The sequence below is a fragment of the Capricornis sumatraensis genome, chromosome 4 (assembly GCF_032405125.1).
Source record: "Capricornis sumatraensis isolate serow.1 chromosome 4, serow.2, whole genome shotgun sequence".
Lineage (NCBI taxonomy): Eukaryota > Metazoa > Chordata > Mammalia > Artiodactyla > Bovidae > Capricornis > Capricornis sumatraensis.
In genome coordinates, this window is record NC_091072.1 from 112,266,497 (window position 1) to 112,285,168 (window position 18,672).

At 38.1% G+C, this 18,672-nt stretch overlaps 1 protein-coding gene across 2 annotated transcripts in view; it reads right to left on the reverse strand.

The window, feature by feature from the left end:
* The window catches only part of SLC41A2 (solute carrier family 41 member 2), a 145,019-nt gene that overhangs the window by 8,711 nt on the left and 117,636 nt on the right, over positions 1-18,672 (reverse strand). The window lies entirely within an intron of this gene.

Sequence of the window (18,672 nt, forward strand, 5' to 3'; positions counted from 1 at the left end):
ATTTTTAGGCATTCAAATAAATGCATTAAATCATAGGGAAGAGCAAACACTCATTAGCTATACAATTCTGAATGAATAGTTTGCTTTGAGGAGGAGGAAGGAACACGGAGGTAGCTTTAAAAGGTGTAGGTACTAGGTTACTGGTAGTTCCTGATTCTCAAGTTGACTAGTGAGTGTCCTGGTGGTCATTGTATTATTATTTTTTATATCATGTACATGTCATTGTTGTTTATCTATTCAATAATTAATATACAGTTGAACTTTTTTTTTAAATACTTAATTTTTGACAAAGCATCAGGCCTCCCTGGTGGCTCAGATGGTAAAGAATCCGCCTGCAATGCAGAGACCTGGGCTTGATCCCTGGGTTGGGAAGATCCCCTGGAGGAGGGCATGGCAACCCACTCCAGTATTCTTGACTGGAGAATCCCCATGAACAGAGGAGCTTGGTGGGCTACAGTCCATGGGGTTGCAAAGAGTCGGACATGACTGAGTGACTAAGCACAGCACACAGCACATTAACTCTAACCCAGTGATTCTTGCCACTGGTCATGTGACCATGTTATTCCGTTCCAATCATGCAAAGACCAGTGATAGCTAAGGTCACTTAATATTATGAAATGATAACCTGAAAATCCAGCAGAAATTCCAACTAAATAAGATGTTTCTTAGTTTAATAATAATAATAATAATAATAAAAGATAGAAATAAAACATACAAACTGCTAGAGGAAATTAACAGTTATTGACTGCCTACTACATGCTTCCTCCTGAGAAACCTGTATGCAGGTCAAGAAGCAACAGTTAGAACTGGATATGGAACAATGGATGGGTTCCAAATTGGGAAAAGACTACGTCAAGGCTGTATATTGTCACCCTGCTTATTTAACTTTTTTTTTAATTTACAATATTGTATTGGTTTTGCCATATATCAACATGAATCCACCACAGGTGTACACGTGTTCCCAATCATGTGAAATGCCAGGGTGGATAAATTGCAAGCTAGAATCAAGATTGCCAGGAAAAATATCAACAAGCTCAGATATGCAAATGATACCACCTTTCTAATGGCAGAAAGCAAAGAGACACTAAAGAGCCTCTTGATGAGGGTAAGAGAGGAGAGTGAAAAAGTTGGCTTAAAACTCAACATTCAAAAATCTAAGATCATGGCATCCAGCCCCATCACTTCATGGCAAATAGATGGGGAAACAATGGAAACTGACAGAATTTATTTTCTTGGGCTCCAAAATCACTGTAGATGGTGACTACAGCCACAAAATTAAGATGCTTGCTCCCTGGAAGAAAAGCAATAACAAACCTAGACAGCATATTAAAAAGCAGAGACATCACTTTGCCAACAAAGGTCTGTATAGCCAAAGCTATGGTTTTTCTAGTAGTCATGTACGGATGTAACAGTTGGACCATAAAGAAGTCTAAAAGTGCTGAAAAATTGATACTTTTGAACTGTGGTGCTAGAGAAGATTCTTTGAGAGTCCAGTTGGATAGCAAGGAGATCAAACCAGTCAATCCTAAAGGAAATCAACCTGGAATATTCATTGGAAGGATTGACACTGAAGCTCCAATACTTTGGCCACCTGATGCAAAGAGCTGACTCATTGGAAAAGATGCTGATGCCAGGGATAATTAAAGGCAGGAAGAGAAGGGGACGACAGGATGAGATGGTTGGATGGCATCACCGACTCAGTGGACATGAACTTGAGCAAACTCCAGGAGATAGTGAGGGAGAGGGAAGCCTGACGTGCTGTAGTCCATGGGGTCACAGACTCAGACACAACTCAGTGACTAAACTGAACTGAACTACATGCTAAATAAAATTATTTTAAAGATGCTAATATCCAAAGAATATTAGGAAAATATGCAATCAGCAGAGATTAAGTCTTGAACACCTCAAGTGTTCCTTCCTCACCCTCTGCCTGTAGCCTGAAGATGGCTTTGCTTCTATACCTTCCCTTTTCAAATAGGAAGACTTTGTGGCCCATAGAAACATTTCAGTGGAAAAAGGAATGTTCAATCACTTAAAACTATTAATATTTATTGAATGCCTTTCTAATACATTACTCAAATCTGGGAAATAATTTTTTAAAATAGCACACCAAAATATTTACAGTGGTGACCTAAGAGTATGCGGATTTTGGACTGTCAGACTCCCTGACTCCAACCTATAAGACAAAGACACAGTAATCAGAACATTATGGTACTGGCACAAAAACAGACATACAGATCAATGAAATAGGACAGAGAGCCCAGAAACAAACCTATGTACCTATGGTCACTTAATCTACTACACAGAAGGCAAGAATATACAAGGGAGACAAGACAGTCTCTCCAATAAAGTGGTGCTGTGAAGAGTGGACGGCTACATGTAAAAGAAGGAACAGTCTGCAACACCATACACCAAGATAAACTGAAAATGGATTAAAGACCTAAACGTAAGACCAAATACTATAAATCTCCTAGAGGAAAACAGAGGCAGAACACTCTTTGATATGAACTGAAGCAATATTTTTTGTATCTGTCTCCTACAGTAATGGAAATACAAACAAAAATAAACAAATGGGACCTAATTAAATGTTTTTGCACAGCAAAGGAAACCATAAACAAAATGAAAAGACAACTCATGGAATGGAAGAAAATACTTGCAAATGATGCAACTGACAAGGGGTTAATCTCCAAAATATACAAACAGCTTATACACCTCAAAAAAAAAAAATGGACAGAAGAGCTAAATAGACATTTCTCCAAAGAAGACATACAGATGACCAAGAAGCACCTAAAAGAGGCTCAACACTGTTAATTATTAGAGAAATGCAAATCAAAACTACAATGAGGTTTCACCTTACACCAGTCAGAATGGTCATCATCAAAAGATACAGAGAGGGTCTGTGAAAAGGAAACCCTCCACACTGTTGGTGGGAATGTAAACTGGTACAACCACTATGGAGAACAGTATGGAGATTCCTTAAAAACAAAAACATAGAGCTACTATATGACCTTGCAACCCCATTCCTGGACATGTACCTGTAGAAAAGCATAACTGAACGGATTACATGCACCCCAATATTCACATAAGCACTACTTACAGTAGCCAAGACATGAAAGCAACCTAAATGTCCACTGACAGATGAACAGATTAAGAGGACGTAGTACCTATAAACAACGGAAGACTACTCAGCCATACGAATAATGAACTAACGCCATTTGCAGCAACACGGATGCAACTAGAGATTATCATACTAAGGGAAGTAAGTCAGAGAAAGACAAATATACCACTTATATGTGGAATCAAAAAGATGATACAAATGAACTTATTTACAAAACAGAAACAGACTCACAGAATTAGAAAACAAACATCATATCAAAGGGGAAGGGGGGGAAGGGGATAAATTAGGAGGTTGGGATTAACATATACACGCTACTATATATAAAAAAGATAACCAACAAGGACCTACTGTATAGCACAGCAAACTCAACTCAATACTCTAATAACCTATATGAGAAAAGAATCTGAAAAAGAATAGATATATGTATAACTGAATCACTTTGCTGTATACCAGAAACTAACATAATATTGTAAACCAACTATACTCCAATATAAAATAAAATTTAAAAATCCATTAAAAGCAATAAAGTTTAACATTCTAATTAAGTGGTTAAGCTGTTTCCAAAAAACCTAGTTATAACATTTAAGTAGTCAATTACAGAATATTTTATTTGTATTTGCTAAACATTTAATACTTCTTTAAAAATAGCATCATCTTCAAGTAATTTTATGTACATATTTCACCACTCCAATGGATTTATTCTCTCTTTTAGATGAGGAATCTTGTCAAGTATTTGCCTTATTACCCAAACAAAGTACACTCAATATATCCTGAATCCAATTTAACAAATATTTATCTATATCTAACACAGAAAACACTGTGATGAGCTTTCTGGAGCAGCAAGAGAAGAATAAGACATGGTTATTGCTTTCAGTGAGATCAGACTCTAAATGAAGAAACATAACTGAAATGCCAAAAATAATCCAAGAATAATATAAAGCTGAATATTCATTTTATAAATATTTACTGTACCAGAGAGGGACTGGATGCTGAGTCTATGATGATGAATAATACATAATCTCTGAATGAGCCTGAACTAGCAACATACTCTTCTGTTCTCTGGGGGGAAAAAATGGAATAGACCTTTACACAGAGCTGGAAAGTAACACCATAGGGAACCTCAATTGAAGTTCTCCAGAGCACTTCCCAAAGCAGATGACTCACAGAGGCTGATTATTAACTCAAGATTCTCAGAGCAAAGAGATGAGCACACAGAGTAAACAGCTGCCAACCAAGTCCTTCAAAGTAACAGCTATTGTTACAGATAAAAGAACGGTGTTGGACTTTCCTTTGACCAAGCAGAATGATGGCTGACACTTCATATTATACCCAAATTAATGTTACAAGTGAAATCAAACAATCTGTATCTAAGCTAAAAGAAAAGGCAGTCTGGAGACCAAGGAAATCATTGGGATGTGTTTTCTTGGTCAGGTCTGAAAAATCTCAGGTTATGGTAGTGAAATACATTCTAGTCCCTTCTTGTGTAGTTGCTACATCAAGTCTGACTCTTTTGTGACCCCATGGATCATAACCCGCCAGGCTCTTCTGTCCACGAAATTTTCCAGGCAAGAATACTGGAGCAGCTTGCCATTTCCTTCTCCAGGGGATCTTTTCAACTCAGGGACCGAACCCATATCTCCTGAGTCTCTGCACTGGTAAGTGGATTCTTTACCACTGATTCACCAGGGAAGTTCCTTCTTACAATTAGAAGTTCCTTCTAATTAGTCTTGTTTATCTCATATTTAATGTTTATTATCCAATGTCTGAAATGTTTCAACCCAGGCACTGTCCCATCAGATGTTTCAATAAATAATTCAAAGACCCTTCCTCTGATTCCGACGGACTCAAATTGAAAATCAGATACACTACTTTGAGGAAGAATTGACAACAAAAGTGAAGTTCTGGATTATCCTTAATGATACCATGCAGCCTTGACTGAGTGAGGAACAAAGTGGAGACTGAGAAAGTAAAAGTTCCCACACTTCCAGGAAAAGACTGTTCTTTGGCTATGGTAACAAGAAGGCACCAGAACTCGTTTTATGTTCATTCAATCAATAAACAACTTGCCTTATTGAAAGCATTTAGAAGGAAGTCAATCAATGATAGTCCTTGCTCCTGAAGTAGGTAATTAGGAATACATTGGGTCCAATAAATACACCTTTGAGGACCAACTAACAATAGTGTTCACACCCAAGTATCCAGACCTCAATAGAGGAGGTCCGTCTACTCAAGCTTCTGGACATCTGCCCATCCCTGAACTCCATGCATCCCTGAAACCCTATAAAAGACCAATAGTTGCTCTGCTTACAGAGGTTTTGCCTGCTCCCAGCTTAGTTTCTTTACAATGATGAGCAATAAAATCAATTTTGTCTTTTTACTTCAAATACTGAATGATAGTCTCATCATTTTTTGACTTCCTTTAAACACCCCTTCTAAAAAATGCAACAATCTTTACTTTCTGCTTTTACATATTTCCCTATATGGTACAAAAATCACAAGTTTGATTAGCTTTGTTATGCAGAACTAACACAGACACTTATTTTTTAAGATAAAAAAGAAGAATGGTGCTAAACATCTATTTTTTTAAATAGGAAAAAAATTTTAATTATTGAATCACTCAGGTCAATATTGTCTGGCTGAATATCCCAGGGTCATAGCCAACCAAGATTTCATTCTCACAAACTTCTTTAAAGATAGTTTTTATGCTTTTCAAGTCAGTGCTTTTACATAGCTGTGTTATAAGATTTTTTTTAAAGCAGATGTTGTGAAAATTCCTCTGCACAGGAGTAATATCCTTAACCAGAACACTAGAAAAAGAAGGCTCAGCTTCTCTGGTCCTAACAGCATCAGGCTTGACAGGATGGAAAAGAGCTCTCTTTCTGAATGTCTTGCTCCACGGGGCTCTGGCATGTCATGCCTCTAATGAGGCAGGCAGTTGTTTCTCACCTTCTTTGTTTACTGGCCTGGAGCCCAATTATACCTCTCCAGAGAATGAATCATAAATATGGATTTGGGAAAGTGTCTCAATTTTAAGATCCTATAATCTAAGCTATAATAGCATAATACAGTACTGTATCACAAAAAAGGTAATCCCAGGACTGAAGTCCCAGATTTGATCCCTGGGTCAGGAGGATCCCCTGGAGTAAGCAATGGCAACCCACTCCAATATTCTTGCCTGGGAAATTCCACAGAGAGAGGAGCCTGGAGGGATACAGTTCATGGGGTCACAGAGAGTCAGACACTACTGAGTGACTGAGCATACGGGGCTAAAAAAGGAATCTCAAAAAATCACCTGTTTCAACTTCCCTCTTTCACTATATTAATCGACTCCTAAAGTTAAACTAGATATTTTTACAACTAGAAAGATTAACTCCATGAACTACAGGTCTTCCTTTACATTTCCTTTATCATTCTCTTCAGTTTCCACTCAACCCAAGCTGACAGACAGGAGCCCACGAACAGACAGGGGCGGGAGAGGCACGCAGAAAGAATTCAGGGATCCTTACTGGCCCGTTGGAACCTGGTGGATTTAAATCCTGATGAAGGAGGGAAAATGTGCGTGAAATCAGACAACCTGTTAAAACCTCTTCATTGCTTAGCTCTTTCCTTTGAGATGACATCTGGGAATAGGATTTGACTTCATGTCATAATTAAAGGCTTCCCTGATAGCTCAATTGGTAAAGAATCCACCTGCAATGCAGGAGACCCTGGTATGATTCCTGGGTCAGGAAGATCCCCTGGAGAAGGGATAGGCTAGTCACTCCAGTATTCTTGGGCTTCCCTGTGGCTCAGCCGATAAAGAATCCGCCTGCAATGCAGATCTGGGTTCAATCCTGGGGTTGAATATCTCCTGGAAAAGGGAAAGGCTTCCCATTCCAGTATTCTGGCCTAGAGAATTCCAAGGACTATACACTACATGGGGTCGGAGAGAGTCGGACACGACTGAGCAACTTTCACTTTCATAATTAAAAAAAGACATAACTGCACCATACAATAGGGGCCTACTATGTGCCAGGTATTTAAACATTATAACTACTGTGAAAAGAAGAAACATTATCCTCATTTTATAGGCAAGAACAATAAGACTCCCCCAAGGAATTAAGTAACTTGCTCAAGGCTAAGTCAATTAACTTGCTCAGCGATTGAGAGTCCCTTGACTGCAAGGAGATCCAACCAGTCCATCCTAAAGGAGATCAGTCCTGGGTGTTCATTGGAAGGCCTGATGTTGAAGCTGAAACTCCAAAACTTTGGCCACCTGATGTGAAGAGCTGACTCATTTGAAAAGACCCTGATGCTGAGAAAGATTGAGGGTAGGAAAAGGGGACAACAGAGGATGAGATGGTTGGATGGCATCACCGACTCAATGGACGTGAGTTTGGGTAAACTCCGGGAGATGGTGATAGACAGGGAGGCCTGGCATGCTGCGGTTCATGGGGTTGCAAAGAGTCGGACACGACTGAGCCACTGAACGGAACTGATTGGGTGGTTATCCTGGGATTTCAATTATGGCCACATTGCCACCATATGGCGACATTGTCCTTACTTAGAAGAATGAGTTGGTATTAGAATCATGAAAGAGATTCAGCACTAGATTCCACCAGGTTCTGATCCTCTCATGGATAACCTGATACTTCCTGCCCCAATAGTCCACAGCCACAAGAGATGATGATATTATAATAATAAGACACTACTGGGGACAGGGAAGGGTAGACGTCTAACCTTGGCCTCTTTTTACAGATGCGAAAACAGATGAGAAATTACTTTTAATCAACCTGATACAGGCAATGAGTGGGGAAATCAAAGCTCAAGCCCTTCCATGTTACATGATGCTGCGTCTGAGCAATGTATCACACCTCTGGAGTTTGTTGGGAATGGGAAAACTGTTGAAAATCTTCATTCTGTAGAATAAACTGCACTCTTTAGTCTGGACTTCAATACCTTTTATGATCTTATCATAATCTGAAATTTTCAACCTTATTTTTCATTATTGCCATCCATAAACTCTTTGCTCCAGAAACATTCTTACCTTTTCTGTAAATTTTCTTACTATTTCTGACAACTATTACTATCGCCTAATCCTGAGTTTTCTCATTTATTCAGTGAAGGACAGGGAAGTCTAGCAAACTGCAGTCCATGCAGTTGCAAAGAGTTGGATACAATTTAGTGACTGAACAATAACAACTCCCTTTTGCTGAAATGGCATTTTCTGTGGATTGCAAGAAACAAAATTTTATCCATTATAAAACTTCCCTGGAACTTCCATAGCAGTCCAGCCATTAACACTGGGAGTTTCCAACACAGCGGGCATGGGTTCGATCTCTGGTTGGGGAACTAAGACCACATATGCCTCATGGCGTGGCAAAAAAAAATAAATAAATAAAAATTAAAATAAAGCTTCCCTCCCCAACTAGAAAAATAACCTCCCACTGCTGAAATTCCATAGCACTGAGTCCTTCTCTTGGGATATATTTATGTCCCTGCCTGGATTCCTACTTAACTTCAGTAGGCACAGATCCTAAGTAAACTCTGTGGAATGAATGACCTTTAGAGGCAGAACACCAGACTGGAAGAAGTATGAAGAGCTAACGAAACCAGAGAGAAGAGGCGGCTGTAAATCTTCCAAAAACTACATCCTAAATACTATGGTGCTTACTAAGAGCAAAACAGTGTCAAATGTATTCTTGTAAAATACAGTGGTTAGCAGTGTTCACGGAGAAGGCAATGGCACCCCACTCCAGTACTCTTGCCTGGAGAATCCCATGGATGGAGGAGCATGGTAGGCTGCAGTTCATGGGGTCACTAAGAGTCGGACATGACTGAGCAACTTCACTTTCACTTTTCACTTTCATGCATTGGAGAAGGAAATGGCAACCCACTCCAGTGTTCTTGCCTGGAGAATCCCAGGGACAGAGGAGCCTGTTGGGTGCTGTCTATGGGGTCACACAGAGTCGGACACGACTGACGTGACTTAGCAGCAGCAGCAGCACTGGATCCAGAATCCATCCTGCCGTGTGGACTTGGACCAGTCGGTCAAATTCTCCACATCAACTGCCTCATCTGTAAGTGGAAACTAGTTATAACTTACCTCACTGGGTTGTGGTGAGTATTCAGTGAGCTCATGTACCTGAAGTGCCTAGTAGAGTGCATGGCTCAGAATATATGTTATATAAGTATTTGCTATTACCATTTTGTAAACTCATATATATATATGCTTCTCTCTCCCTCTCTCTCTATATATATATTGAAAAAGTAGCTAGAGCACCAAACCTCATGAAGGGAATTGTCAAGAGAAAGAAAATTTTCAGAATGAACAACTTAGGTGATAAGGAGATACACTGGCTTATATACAAGAGAATCGGTACTCTTTTCCTCTCAAAAGTCATAGATCAGGAGGAGATAAAGCTGAACAGTGTGAAATAACAAGTCACACTGTGGCAGAAATAGGTAAATACAGACTTTTAGGTAAAATACAGAGATATTAGAATACAGAATGCACCTGGGAACCTGAAGGAGATTGTTTTAGGCTGAACAAATGCAAAAACAGATACTTTCTAACATAAAAACAGACTAATTCAAAATTAGCTATTTGGACTTAGAACACAATTCTTTAGGAAAATAACACTTTATGTGTTGCCTGGGTTCTCTCGCTAACCCATAAAAGCCAACTGAACTTAATATTACCTTAGTAGCAATTATGGACATTAATATCAAATACTGTCTTAGTTGCCAGATAATTTTAATATTAGCATATACATTACTAACTATGTACAACAATGCTTTGTAACAAATCATCTTTATCAGAGGAGTGGGAATTCACAAAACCAACTACTGGAAATGCAAGAAGGGATCTGAGTGATCACTGCAGTCACTCTACTCCTGCTTTGCCCAGGACAGTCAGGGATTATGCTTGTCTCTCTAATCATAATTTGGAGTAGGAAATGGCAACCTGCTCCAGTATTCTTGCCTGGAAAATTCTATGGACAGAGGAGCCTGGTGGGCTACAATTCACAGGGCTGCAAAGAGTTGGACACGACTGAACGCGTGCTAGTTCTACAAAGCGCTGTATACTATTAGCTTAGTCCTCCTCACTATCCTCTGAGGGAGGGAAAAAAATAAAGCCAGAGATGTTACGGAACTTGAGTAAAGTCACAAAATAAGCAGCAGAGGAGAAATCCAGACTCTGCTCTAACGATGAAGAGCTCTGTGACGTTTCTACAGTGTTCTGCACGTTGATCTTATCTTCCCTTTTCTTCCTTTTCCCTTTGTATGTGACATATGTGGTGATTTAAAAGGTTTACAAATACTTTCCTTCTGTGAAAACATTTATTCATTTATCTTTGTAGTTAAAATAATGACAATGAATCATGTGAATGTGACTTCAGAACTAAGACATTGCCAATTAAGATGTTGTTTCTGTTAGGACGTCCATGGACCATATTTCTGCCCCAAGCATGTTCTACTAGATGAAAAATGGAAGATGTTTACTCTTAATCTCCATTTGTGCTGTGACCATGTTCATGTACCAACACAGACCTCAAAACAAATGAACTATTATTTATGAAACAGAAACACTTCTTAGGAAATTCATTATTCAATATTCGGATTATTAATTTTATTATGAGAGTCATTCATTTGCTCATTTAAGTTGGGCTTGGGCTTTGCTGAGAATATTTTTTCTTGACAAAACATGAACATCCTTGGAAATGTAAGATGGTGCAATTGGCATGTAAGTATAAAATGGCTTCCCTGGTGGAACCTGCCTTCAATGTGGGAGACCCAGGTTTGATCCCTGGGTTGGGAAGACTCCCTGGAGAAGGGAATGGCTAACCAATCCAGTATTCTTGCCTGGAGAATTCCATTCACAAAGGAGCCTGGCAGACCAACAATCCATGGGGTCACAAAGAGTTGGACACTACTGAGTGGCTTTCAATTTTACTTTCCACTTTCATAAAATGAAAAAACAAAACAAAACACTGCCTACTGAAAAGGCAGCAATAAAAACTAGAGACTTCTGCTTTCAAAATTATATTAATAAGAAGTATGCGGGACTTCCCTGGTGGTCCAGTGGCTAACACTCTGTGCTCCCAGTGCAGGGGGGGACCTGGGTTTGATCCCTGGTCAGGGAACTAGATCCCAAATGCCACAACTAAGACCTGGTGCAGCCAAATAAATAAATATTTTTAAATAAACAAGTGTAAGTATTACTATTTTGCTAAGGGAAGTTTCATATTTACTAATATTAATTCAAGCTTCTCATTAGATATAGTGTATACTCTGATCTTCCCTTTTAAACCACCCCCACCCCAAACCTACTAAAGTACTTTTAAAGAATGAAATCATGCATAAGTGTAAAGTTTGATTCTGAAGGTACATGGGAAGATGCTTATAACTTACTGTTATAAGGAGGTTAAGTCTTCAGCTCCTCTCTAATTATTTCATGCATTTAAATCTCATTTCCCACAGCTAAGAGAAGCCTGTGCAGGGCAGGGACAATATCTTCTATTTCTTTTGTACAGTGACTAGCACTGTGCTTGGAAGATTATGAGCATTATACAGTGGGTAAAATCCTGATATTTATATTTTCACCTTTACGAGTTGAGAATTCATCATTCTACCACTGAAGGGAAACATTTTGCCTCTTCCACGTTAAAGAACAGACACAGTCAGGTTTTCCACAAATGTTCACAAGAATTTCCCATGGTATTTAGTACTGCTAGGAGTTTAGAAACATTCTTAGCAAACTAATTTTGAATATGAAACAATCGGTGCCTAAAAGAGGGAATTAAAATTTTCATTTAGAAATGGTTTTGCTTTATTCTTTCTGAATTATATTAACAAATACTTTGTTGGAATTTAATAGGCCTCTCGGGCTAGAAAAGTCTCATTTTTCTTTCCCACTGAACTATTTTATAGTAGAACAAATATTAATATACTCCATATGGGCCTATCTTTTTGCCTTTTGTAGGTTCTGTCATCCAAAGTTTAAGCTTCTATCTCTTCACAGACAAAGGAAGCATATTTAGGATTTCAAACACTAAAGTGAACTAGTAGAGGTTTTAAATTAAATAGGGAAATGAGCTGCAATGAATGCTGTTCTTTCTTTGATGAAGAGATCATCAGTCTGCTTATTTGATTGACAGTTATCTTTGCACCTTCTCAGGTGTATTATACTGTCCAGGTACTATATCCTTGAAAAAGACTGCAGGGAATAAGGCAAATAAGTGAATTAGAAAACCCTGAGGAGTTATCAAAATTCCCTTTTGCACATCTTAGAAGGAAGGCCATCAAGGTCCGTCATAGCCTGGAATACTGTATTATGCCTTTGATTTAACAAATTAACAGGTTCCGAGCAGTCAAGGTAGCATTTGAATAAATAAGATGTGAAGGCAGAGGAAATGACTGCTTGGCGAGAAAGAATTCAATCATCTCTAAGTCTGCAGAAGAAAGTATACACTCTGGTTCTACGAAATCAAAGTTGTGGGTTCCATGAGCTAATTTGATGCAGATGAAAAGTTCTCGTTTAAAGCCAGCAACTGTACCCTTAGCCATAGCCAGCAGTCTCATAAATGCTGACTGATGGCATAAAAGGTAGAATGGGTGATCAGCATGGTCAGCCTGGTGCCAACCCATTCTTAATGTTGAGAAAACAAAAAAAAAAACCTCAAAATGCAGTGTTGCTGGTGGTGAACTAAACTGAATGCCTTCGGCACATTACTCCAGCCTTGACATATTCCAATTACTCTGGCTGCTCCTGGGCTCCGGGCAGGAACAAGAGTAACAGCACAATCCATCATACCTACTGACTCTCTGTGGACTTAACGTCACATCACAAAAGCACATTCATTAGGGTCCTTCTAATTTCAAGACACAGGATAAATACCTAAACAAGGAAATTTGTGACAAGTATGTAGATTTTTAAATTTAAAAAACAGTTTCAAAAAATGGAGTCAATGTGCACCTGGGACAAAAAAAGACAGGAACTCAACCATTCTAAGTCCCAAACAATTTCAATTTCAAGTTTACATTTTACTTTAAGAAATAATCAGCTATAGGACCAAAATTACTAAGTCAATATGCTCTGAAAAACCTTAACTTTAAAAACTTCTTACTGGACTTCCTGGTGATCCAGTGGCTAAGAATCCACCAGGAGACACAGGTTCGATCCCTAGTCTGGGAAGATCCCACATGCTGAGTGGCAACTAAGTACTAAAGCCTCAGTGCCTTAGAACTTGTGCTCTGCAACAAGAGAAGCCACCACGAGGAGAAGCCCACGCATCACAACTAGGGAAAGACTGCATGCAGTAACGAAGACCCCGCACGGCCAAAAACAAGTAAATAAATAACATTTTAAAATTCCTTACTATGTAAAAATTCAAACATATACAAAAGTAGAATACAAACTGTCCCCACACCACTCTCATGTCCTATTCCCTCAGTTGCATCCATTTTCAACTCATTTCCAATTCTGCTTTATCTGAAGTCAACCTTGCATGTTCCCTTAAAGTGAAAGTGCACTATATTTCATCTCTAAGTATTTAAGTTATTTCATCTCTAAACATTTCAGTAAATCCTTACAATTCTAGCTGAGTGCCAACAGAATTTGTGGTATTTTGTGTTTTATTTTTCATTGCCTTTTATTTTAAATACCTAGGTCAGCAAAAGAGGAAATTTGGAGCAAGGAGAAAATTTAGATTTCTCGGTTTTTCTGGAATTTCTGGTACCTAGATACAGTTGTAAAGTTTTCTCTTTCTGAAGGGGGAAACAGAACTAGCAAGATATAGTCATTTAGTTTAACAAACACTAATTGAGCACTAGAGATGGGGCAAGGTACCAGAGACAAAAAAATAAAAAAAGAGTAAAACAAAGACCCTTTCTGTAGAACGGGTGAGACAGACACACGAACAGATAATGTCAACATAATGTGGAAAAGCTAGGGTAATGGTATTCACAGGGTGCCATGGGAACAGAAAGTAAAGGCACTTAGACCAAATTAGGTATTCAAGAAAGACTTCCAGGAAGATGGCATCTGAGTAAGTGCAAAAATACTGCAAAGAATTGTCACTACGTCATTATAATAAGTTTGATATCAAGTTTCTTTCAAGTGGACTTACTTCATTTTGTTGGGTGAGGAATTAGGTGGTGGGGGGAAGTTTCCTTAAAGAATACTGGTCTGAGAAGAGAGTGAAATATCAAGAATTGAACTGAGAGAGTAACAGGGACTTATATACACTACCATGCACAAAACAAATAGCCAGTGGGAACCTGTTATCTAGCACAGGGAGCTCAGCTTGGTGCTGTGATGACCTGGCGGGGTGGGACGGCGGTGAGGATATATGTTACAGCTCGTTCACTTTGTTGTACAGCAGAAACGAACACAACACTGTGAAGCAATTAGACCCCAATCAAAAAACCAAAACAAAACCGAACTTTTCTATCACGTCTTGAGAGAATACCAAAAGGCTTGGTCTCTACCCTCAAGGAGGTAGGAATCTAGATAGAGAAAAATCAAGCATGCATTAGAAAATTTTACTAAGGAATAGCTAATCAAAATACAGATTTTAGTGACGGGAAGACAGGTATGGACTGAAATATTTAAGTAAGAGCTGGGACTTCAACCAAGATTTTGAATATAAGTTTAAACCTAGATCAAAAAAGGAAGCCAGCTGAGTAAAGAATATTAAAATATATGTCTTAAGTAGTAAAGAATTCTTCACCTTTGAAAAGTTTTTATTCTTCCATATTTGCATTAAGTGAAGTAGGCAGGGAAAGGTCAAGATTTTTAATCTAAACCTCAAGCCTCCACAGAGATACGTGAATGTGTGTGCTCATGTATGTGTTAGATATGTTAGTGCTGGAGCATGAAGATTTGAATTGAGAATTTACAACAGATTCTAAACTATTCCATTGGAATAATACAATGTCAGGTACAAAAACAAAGATCTTCTCTGGCAGGTATCTAATTCTTGGGGAGAAATAAAAACACAAACTCACAAAAATGAAAGTTGTAAAAGACACATAAGAAAATTCAATCAATACTACAAGATTAAAAAAATTTCAATTGTCACTCAGAGATGAATGACTCACCATTTATAATTCTCTGTTTAATAACAGTAACAATAACAACAGCATCAGCCAACACTCATATAGCATATACTATGAAGCCAAGTAATTAAACCACTTAATCCTCCAAAGTGCCTATGAGGCAGGTACTACTACAGATCTTCCTTACGTTATGATGAGGTTACAGGCAAAAAAACCATGGTAAGTTGAAAACACTGTAAATGCATTTAATATAACTACCCTACTGAACATCATAGCTTAGCCTAGCCTGCCTTAAATGTGCTCAGAACACTAACATTATTTTACAGCTGGGCAAAATCATCTAACACAAAGCCTATTTTACAATAAAGTACTGAATAGCTGATATAATTCATTGACTACTGTACTGAAAGTGAAAAACAGAATGGCTGTCTGGGTACAGAATGGTCTTAAGTGGATCGGTTTATTGGTTGGTTGCCTTCATGATCGTACAGCTGACTGGGAGCTGTGGCTCACTGTCACTGCCCACATCTTAAGAAAGGATTATACTGAGTATCACTAGCCTGGGAAATGCTCAAAATTCAAAACCTGAAGTATGGTTTCCACTGAATGCATTATTGCTTTTGCACATCATAAAGTTAAAAAATCTTTTAAGTTGGACTGTCTATATCCCTCCGACTTTTCAGAGGAGGTTTGGAGACACAGTGAGATTAGTAATTACTCTTTTCTTAACTCTAGTTTTTCAAACATTATTAATCAGAATTTGGGCTTTCCAGGTGGCTCAGTGGTAAAAAAAAAAAAACCCATCTTCCAATAACAGAGATAGGGGGTCGATCCCTGGGTCAGGAAAATCCCCAGGAGAAGGAAATGGCAACCCACTCCAGTATTCAAAACTGGAGAACTCCATGGAAAGAGGAGCCTGGAGGGCCCCAGTCCCTGGGGGTCAAAGAGTCGGACACGACTGAGCATGTACCCACAATCAGAATTTACATCAGAGGCTAACAGAAGACATATAGGTGTACTGTGAGAATAAGGTTGAAATCTAATATTTGTATAAATTCAGATAAATGTCTTATATCCTTCATTAACTTAAGTGAAATGGTACATGACACTATCTTGGCAAAGAACCATAAAGATAAATGTCAAATCCATCCATGAGGTAAAGATGTCAAGTTACAAATAGGAACTTACTCTAAAAATGGTGTGTTTAATAGACCAAAGAATGGTCTCTTAAATATTTCCCATCAGATTGAGGAAAGCATCTTTTTCGTAATACTTACATACATGGAGAAAATAAATTATAATAAATGACCATAGCATATACAGCAATAAAGATAGCCAGTAGTAAAAACGCATTTGAAATAACTTCTGTCCCTACTGAACAGTAGAAAAATATTACTCCCCAGATAGGATTAGTTGCTTTTTTCCCAACCTCTGACAGCAAATTATGCATAGCTATTTCCAGCATTTATTTATATTACGTGACATTATAATACAGCTATTTGTTCAGCAGTCTTCTCTTCAGGCTGTGAGTCTTTGAGTATAGGGCCTGAATTTATGCATCCTGGGATTTAAAGCCCATACCTGCATCTAGTATCATGAATAGAATTAAGGCTTACTGAAGGAATAACTCCGGGAGTTGGTGATGGACAGGGAGGCCTGGTGTGCTGCAATTCATGGGGTCACAAAGAGTTGGACACAACTGAGAGACTGAACTGAACTGAACTGAAGGAATAAATGAATGAATGATATGATAGGTGACATCTAATAAAATCTCGAGCACTATAAATCATTATAGAAAAGTTAAAACATCAATAAGGTCACAAGGGTTTTGTTACTTTATGAGTAGATTCTTGTCTCCCTTGTTGAGTATTTAAGGCCTTTTTACATTGGTCCTAATTCACCCTTTTAACCTTTTCTCATCTTCTCTTCTTTTAGTTAGATCCGCTGTATGAATTACTTTCATTTTTTGGCTTAAGTTCTGTGCTCTATCATTTCTATACTTTTACTCAGTAATCTCCAAAAGTTTTAGCTTATGCAGTCCTTCAGTATAAATAAGTATACTTTACTTAACACTGTGATAATATGCTTATTGTAAATCAATCATAAAAACAGAAGAAATATTTTTAAAAAATGAGGTAGACATACATAAACAGAAGTTTTAATCTTTCCTTTATGTAAACAATGCATTGTTTTGCATGTACTTCACTTTTAAAATCACTGATTTATACCAGAAAAATAAATCTCATAGAGTACTTGTGAGAATAAAATGAATCTCTACATGTAAAGCACTTAGAACAACAGTGGTCATATAGGTAACACAGTAGATGTCAGTTAATTTGGTTAACATTATTACTGTCAATGCAGTTTCTTCCGACTGGAATATTAATAATTCCACATACTTATCCTCAAGTCCCACTCCTACAAATCCCTTGAAGGCCAAATTCATATGGTACCTTTTCAAAGAATTGTTTGAATGCATCTCTTAAGTTAGGATTTCTCAAAGTAGGAGGTACTAAATCTTACAGATCTTAGCAAGAAGCCATGGCTAAAAAGCCAAAATAAAGATGCAACAGTTGGAAAAAATTAAGGATGGGTTTCTAGAAAATGAGGCAAATGAAAAAAGAAGTGATTATTAACCCTAAGAAAAATAAAATACACAGAAAGGAAATATAGTACATTATCTGGCTCTGTAGTAAACAACGCTTGTGTGTGTTAGTCGCTTGGCCATGTCCGACTCTTTGCAACCCCATGGACTGTAGCTAGCCAGGCTCCTCTATCCATGGGGATTCTCCAGGTAAGAACACTGGAGAACACTATAGGGTTGCCATGCCTTTCTCTAGGGGATCTTCCCAACTCAGGAATCTCCCAGGTCTTCTGCACTGCAGGCAGAGTCTTCACCATCTGAGCCACCAAGGAAGCCCAAACAATGTTTAGACGGACCCAATGACAGAAACATTGACTACTAATTTAACCCCGAACTGTGATATAACCATATGGGAAAGATACAGCATTATACCAGCCCCCAAATCCTCAACTTTTGTTAGCAAAAGTCTAAAGGGAATTAAACATAAACTAGAAACTTAGGTATATTACTTTAAAACTCATAGATAAGTACCAGAAGAAATTTAAAAACAATAGGGAAAAGGAAAAGATTTTCTTTCTGGAAACTTCTAGAAAGATAAAAGTAGGTTTGTACCATGAGATCAGCAGTGAGAATGGCATCTGCTCTTCTTTTCAGTAGTAACAGGAGAAGTTAAAAAGCAAGGAAGCTTTCTTCTTGCTTTCAAAATTTTAAAAGAAAATTTAAAAGAAACAGAATTTTATATCCAGTCAACCTATTCAAAGCATTTTACAACATGCAAAGACTCAAAAATTTTTCTCCTATGCAGCACTCTTCCTCAGGAATTTATCTGCCAAGACACATTCATACTAAAGAAGAGAATTAAAAAAAAAAAAAAAAACAAAGGAGAGAGAGAGGACACAGAATCCAGAAAATAGGAATCCAATAGGTC